At 44.5% G+C, this 6,566-nt stretch overlaps 1 protein-coding gene across 1 annotated transcript in view; it reads left to right on the top strand.

Moving 5' to 3' along the window:
* The first annotated feature begins 2,046 nt into the window (after positions 1 to 2,046).
* The window catches only part of slc25a14 (solute carrier family 25 member 14), a 32,371-nt gene continuing 27,851 nt past the window's right edge, over positions 2,047 to 6,566 (top strand). The window contains exon 1 of the mRNA XM_054735397.2: positions 2,047 to 2,195. The gene's annotated coding sequence lies outside the window, so the exon portion shown is untranslated. The remainder of the gene's footprint in view (positions 2,196 to 6,566) is intronic.

Below are 6,566 nucleotides of genomic sequence, written 5' to 3'. Positions count from 1 at the left end.
CAGGTCTGGCTCTCCCTGTCTCACCCTCAGCAGGTCTGGCTCTCCCTGTCTCACCCTCAGCTGGTTCCTGCTGAACTTCATCTGATCTCTAATATAAAAACAGTGGACATGAAGGAGTAAAAATACTGCCGGACGACTAGTGCAATATTTAAATCATGGTTGTTATAGTATTATTTAGTTGTGTTCACTTGTTATCATGCTCGAATCTTCCTCTCATCATCAACCATCTGTAGCGCCTACTTGCACCTCAGCAGGTCTGGTGCTCCCTGTCTCACCCTCAGCAGGTCTGGTGCTCCCTGTCTCACCCTCAGCAGGTCTGGCGCTGCCTGTCTCACCCTCAGCAGGTCTGGCGCTGCCTGTCTCACCTTCTTCATCATTTTCCTGCTGAACTTCCTCTGGTCTCTCATATGAAAAAAGTGACATGAATAAGGTTTAAAAATGAAACGTGATGAGAATGTAACAAACAAGCAACAATCACACTTACTAACTCCATTTTTATGTGGAGATTCAACTTTTTTTTATTTCGTATCAAATGGTTTTTGTCTGTTACTGTAAAATTCCCCATTTTTTTGTTGAATAGTAGTGTTGTTTAATGTTTAATGCTAACTAGCAAGATGTTTACGTTAGTCAGCCATTTTAGCTTTTGACCAGAAATACTAAATTATTACTAACTCACATTTCCTTTCTTTCTTTTTTTTGCCCATGAGAAGAACTCGCTGAGCTGCTGTCGTCTGTCTCTGACTCTGACACCTGTGTCTGCCCTGACTCCTGCTTCACTCAGCCAGCCTGTCTAACTCCCTGAGGGGAGGGGCTGTGTCGGAGAGAAGTCCGCGGTGTCTTTCAAAATAAAAGCTCGCGAGTCAAATATTTCAAAATCAATCTTTTTCTTCTCCTTGTTATTGGGGGGGATAAATGTGCGTTTGTCCAATATTGGAGGGGACACGTCCCACCTGTCCCCCCGGTTCCTACGCCCTTGCTTGTGTCATTCTCAAAACTTTTAGCCATGACTGTAGTTATTTTTTTGCATTATAATTTTTAGATTAAACTATCTTGAAATATTGGAGAGGGTTGAATAAGCTTCACTTCTTCCAACTCCATGTATAGGTGGCCTAGTGTCCTTTTTCCCAAATCACATTTTATCCTATCTCAAACACGGCATGTTACCTTTTTGGACATAATTTGAAGTACAATTACTTAAAAAGTACACAGTAAAAGTAGTTCATACTTTGGTACCAGATAGTACTCGAGGTACTTAGTATGTGTGTATCAAAAAGGCACATTTAGCATTTCAGCCCATTCTGTCGCTCATCTCCAGCTCTTCTCCATTACGCCGAGGACACACCAGCCGCGGAAGCACCGCGAAAATGGGACCGCCTTCATTCGGCGCCCTTGTTAAGCTATTCTATAGCCTTGCGCCGGCACTCCAGCCCGCGCCATGCAGCGATCGTTTCGGCGTCTGCACTATTTTTTTCGCGAGCCGCGGGTGAATCGCGTCAATTCTGGCATGAAGTCAAACCTAGACATAAGAAGCAGGCCGGTAAATTTAACAAAATAAAGCATTTCAAAATAAAATTCCGCAATAGTCAAATGTGTTTGTAATCAGACACTGCAGAAAAACCACACGAGCACACACACACACACACACACACACACACACACATTGAACTTGTGTGCGTGTGTGACCACGTGAAGGGGGTATGGTTTTGGGTGTCTTTTTTCCGGAGCAAACAGGACAGAGAGGCAGACAGTCTGAGGCAAGCAATTAAGATGGACGACTTTAAATTAATTATGGAAGTTGAGAAACACAAGTGTCATGGTGTGGTCGAGTCTTTTGACCCACGACATGCAGAATCACGAAAGAGACAAGGTGAGTAAAAATAATATATAATTTATTGAGGTTGATGAGGCTGGAGAGACGTCGGAGGGGGACGGTTCTGGCAGCGTTCTGAGATAGAGAACAAGAATGAGAAATGTAATGCAAACGGGGAAGGTGCGATCGAATAAAGGCTTACGGATTCCAGGATGGTAGTGGAGCGCGGAGAGGAGGGCGTGTCAGGTCTGAGTGGTAGCTGGTGGAGGAGGCTGGGAGCTGAGCACCGGTTCCAAGAGCGGGCAGGTGAGCGCAGGAGAGCAGGCGGCCAAGAGAAGCGGTGTGGCTGGTGGACAGGAGATCCAGAGGCTCCTTGTAGTAACAGGTGAGAGTGCAGGTTGAAAGGCTGGTAACAGGCAGATGATGAGAGTACCTGGGCGGGAGAATGGAGGAACGGGACAGATGATGACGAGGCTTAAAACAGGCAGAACAGGATGCAGAATTATCCGAAACAGGTCTAGAGCTGTAGTAAACTACCCAATGTGAGTAATTATCCAGCACTGGGGAATTGTCACACCGCTCCTTAAATCCCCTGCGAGCTGATGAGGGAATTTGCAGCAGCTGCTCTCCGGGCGCACCCACCTGCAAACAGGAAAACTCAGAGCGGTTAGCTACACCCATTGTGACAACAAGGAGCTGTAAGGCCCCCGAAAAACATTATTTACGTACCCATTTTGGAAGAAACTGCTAGGATACAGCTGCAGAATTGGAGCGGGTTCCAAGAGATTCAACTGGCAGAAACAACTGGTTCATACCATAGGTTCACACACACACACACACACACACACACACACACACACACACACACACACACACACACAAACACTCAGGGTAGTTGGAGTTGGCGAGCAGCGGCCGAATTTCGTGAGCGATTCGCTTCGCGGCACTTCCGCGGCCGGTGTTTATGGCGCCAGACCCGTGCCACAACCCGTGCACGCGGATTGGGTCCACAGCGCGCGTGTGAACGGGACTCGCGAGCGAAAATATACATGGCGAGAGGTCATTTGTGCACTGAGAGGGAGCAAACTGTGTCTGTGAGCGCACAAGGATGTGCACAAGTGACAAACTTGCGTGCGCGCGTTGTCAACGAGCACACGGCAGAGGAAAACGTGCGCGTGCGGCAGCCTTTCTGCGTGCGCGGCGGCCTCTGTGCGCGCTCGGCAGCCGCTCTGCGCGCTCGGTTTCTGACTCCTGCTCGCTCGGCTGTGAAGGGGTTTTGGCACTCTGGAGGCGTGGCCTGTTGCAGATCTTCTCTGTCCTCTGATTGGTTAGTTTTGCCCGGACTTTACCCTCTACCTCATTGGCCCATTGGCTTCCTGTCGGACCAAAATGATAAGAGGTGAATGCATATAAAAAAGTCTGATTTTTAGTTGTTGTCATAGCTCAGCTGGGAGAGCGGGTGACTCTCCCCCTGGAGGATCCAGGTTCGAGTCCGGGCAAGGTAAATAATGTAGATGTTATCTTATTTTTTCCTAACTCATGTGATATTATTTTACAGTTGTGACCGTTCAACTGTCATTAAATGTCCGAATGTTTGCTGGGCAGTATTTTTAAAAGTGCACATAAGCTAGATGGTTTTAACCATATAAAATTATATTTTTTGTGATACTGAAAAAATACATACTGAAATAAAACTACTGATTGAAAACTTTATGACTGTGGTTGTACAATATATGACTCACTAATACACTGCAAACGCCCTGAGAGAGAGAGAGAGAGAGAGAGAGAGAGAGAGAGAGAGAGAGAGAGAGAGAGAGAGAGAGAGAGAGAGAGAGAGAGAGAGAGAGAGAGAGAGAGAGAGAGAGAGAGAGAGAGAGAGAGAGAGAGAGAGAGAGAGAGAGAGAGAGAGAGAGAGAGAGAGAGAGAGAGAGAGAGAGAGAAGTTCTTGCCTCATTAATGTATTGGTTTTTTTTTCAGCACTCCATTCATCTGGTCCAAGAACACAAGCTTTTTGATTGTTATTCCCCTCCTTGCATTTGTAAACAATCAGCTATATGCTGTGGTTTTTCTCCTTACCAACTTTTAAAATAGCCCACTAGTGAAGGCCTGGGCAAAGAAGCCTGATGTCTGAGAACCTCAACATATGTACGGCAACCATACTGTATATTTACACACTTTCATAAAGAAACTGCATATCAAGCTTTCATTCAGATGACCTTCAACAGTGCTGCACCCTGCTGAGGGACATCCGAGTAAAACCTTGAGATGGCCATTTTCTGTTCACTAACTTGCTTTAGTAAATCCTTACTTTTGTTAAATAAATCAGTTGTTGAACCCCCCACTCCTCTGTTTGGTCTCCTTTCTTATTACAGCCCACCACTTCCAGTCTGGGTTGTAACAATCTGCAGACAGATTTCTGAGTATCTCCTCCTTTGGTACACAGATCCTCACTGAGCCATGTACTGTGAACAAATAGTTTCTCCATGATACTATCCAGCAAGGTCTTGTTTTTGTCAAAACAAGGGTGAGGTAATGAAAAAATAGAAATATTTCATTAAATTAACATTTAAATTATTTATATGCATCATTAAAATAAAATAAAACATGTTTTGAAATATATAAAGTGCACCAAACTTGACTCAGTCCATTCAACAATTCTAATGGACAATTATGTAACTCATCAATTAATTATTTGAAAGGATAATTTGTCAATTAAATGCTGAAAAAAATAAACAATACATTAATGTGGCAAGAACTTTTAAAACTTGAACATACCTACACCCACAAGTCTATTTTTATCTGGAGAGTGGCTGAAGTAATATTACAACTTTGACAGAATACAAATTCTCTCTCTCTCTCTCTCTCTGGAAGCCCCACTCTAAGGGCGTTTGCAGTGTATTAGTGAGTCATATATTGTACAACCACAGTCAAAGTTTTCAATCAGTAGTTTTATTTCAGTATGTATTTTTCCAGTATCACAAAAAATGTAATTTTATATGGTTAAAACCATCTAGCTTATGTGCACTTTTTAAAACACTGCCCAGCAAACATTCGGACGTTTAATGACAGTTGAACGGTCACAACTGTAAAATAATATCACAGGAATTAGGAAAAAACAACACGACAACTACTCTATTTTCCTTGCCCGGACTCGAACCTGGATCCTCCAGGGGGAGCGCCACCCGCTCTCCCAGCTGAGCTATGACAGCAACTACTGAATAAGATTTTTTTATATAAATAGGTAGAGGGTAAAGTGCGGGGTAAACTAACCAATCAGAGGACAGAGAAGATCTGCCACAGGCCACGCCTCCAGAGTGCCAAAACCCCTTTCAGCCAAGCGAGCAGAGTCAGAAACCGAGCGCGCAGAGAGGCTGCCGAGCGCGCACGTTTTCCTCTGCCGTGTGCTCGTTGGCAACGCGCGCACGCAGGTTTGTCACTTGTGCATGTCCTTGTGCGCTCACAGACACAGTTTGCTCCCTCTCAGTGCACAAATGACCTCTCGCCATGTATATTTTCACTCGCGAGTCCCGTTCACACGCGCGATGTGGACCCAATCCACGTGCACGGGTTGTGGCACGCCTCTGACGCCATACAAGTGTCCCCGGCGTTAGCGGGACAGCGTTACCGTAAAGTGCAATGTAATTGCGCACTTCAATTGTAGGTGCGGCACACTTAACCACGGACAAACGAACGACGCAGTAGCGGTTTTAGGCACGGGCAGACAGGGCAGTTGCCCGGGGCGGCATTTTTTCATGACACAAAAGGGGCGCACAAGTGCGGAGTAAAAAAAAAAGGAAATCTGCGCCGCACCGAGGTTTTCTATTATCTGTCATATGACAGTGTCTGGATTGGAAACAGCAAGTTGGCGCCCCCTGCAGCTGCAGGCGCTCCTGCTGACTGAGAACGTTCACGTGCTCCGTGTGTCTATGAAGAACAGGAAGGGGAGGGGTGCGGCGGGGGAATTCACCTCTGCGTCTTTCCCAAATGAATGAGCGGGTAGGGGCTGAATCAACTGTATTAACATGGCTAAAGTCAATCACATCTTAAAGTTCTTCCATATTTCATTCATAATATCATAAACACAGGCCTATCATTCTTTCAGGTTTCTCTGAATTGTGTGAAATGGCCGAATAAAAAAAGGAAAAACAAAACGATTTTGTGGTCACCCCCCCATCAAGGTCAAATAGTTTAGTCCTGACTAAAGGAAACTTACTGAGTCAAGAGCCAAACAGAAGAGATGAACATAAAAAGGCTAAAACCACCAGGTGCCCCCATTCAGGGGGAAAAAAAGAAAAAAGAGCAGAAAGATAAAGGAATGTAGCTCTCATGATGCATGTTTTCAATTTTTTAACCAGTTAACTGGGATTTTAACGGTTAAATGCGGTCAACTAATTGCTAACAGACCTAATAGGGCTGAAATATTTAAACGAATATTCAAATGGTTTGAAAAAAGTCCTTGAATCGTTTTTTACTGATTCAAACTAGGATTTGTTATATGCTCACTGCAGCCTGTGGCCTGCCTGAACAACAACAAACACATGTTGATCATGTTCACATAATAATAAATAAAACAACTCTACAAGCAGAAGAAAACACCCCAGTCACCACTAACTATCCTGTTTATTTATTGCAGATGGCTGCACTGAATATTTTTTACATGATTTGTTCTGTAAAAGTTGGCATTTTTGGTAGTCTACAGTTTTTTATGTCAGTTTAAATTACAATTTCAGAGGCAATTCTAAAAGATTATGGATCA

The sequence above is a fragment of the Nothobranchius furzeri genome, chromosome 10, assembly GCF_043380555.1.
Source record: "Nothobranchius furzeri strain GRZ-AD chromosome 10, NfurGRZ-RIMD1, whole genome shotgun sequence".
NCBI lineage: Eukaryota > Metazoa > Chordata > Actinopteri > Cyprinodontiformes > Nothobranchiidae > Nothobranchius > Nothobranchius furzeri.
Note: the sequence above shows the minus strand (reverse complement) of the source record. Positions and strands in the feature narration are given on the sequence as shown.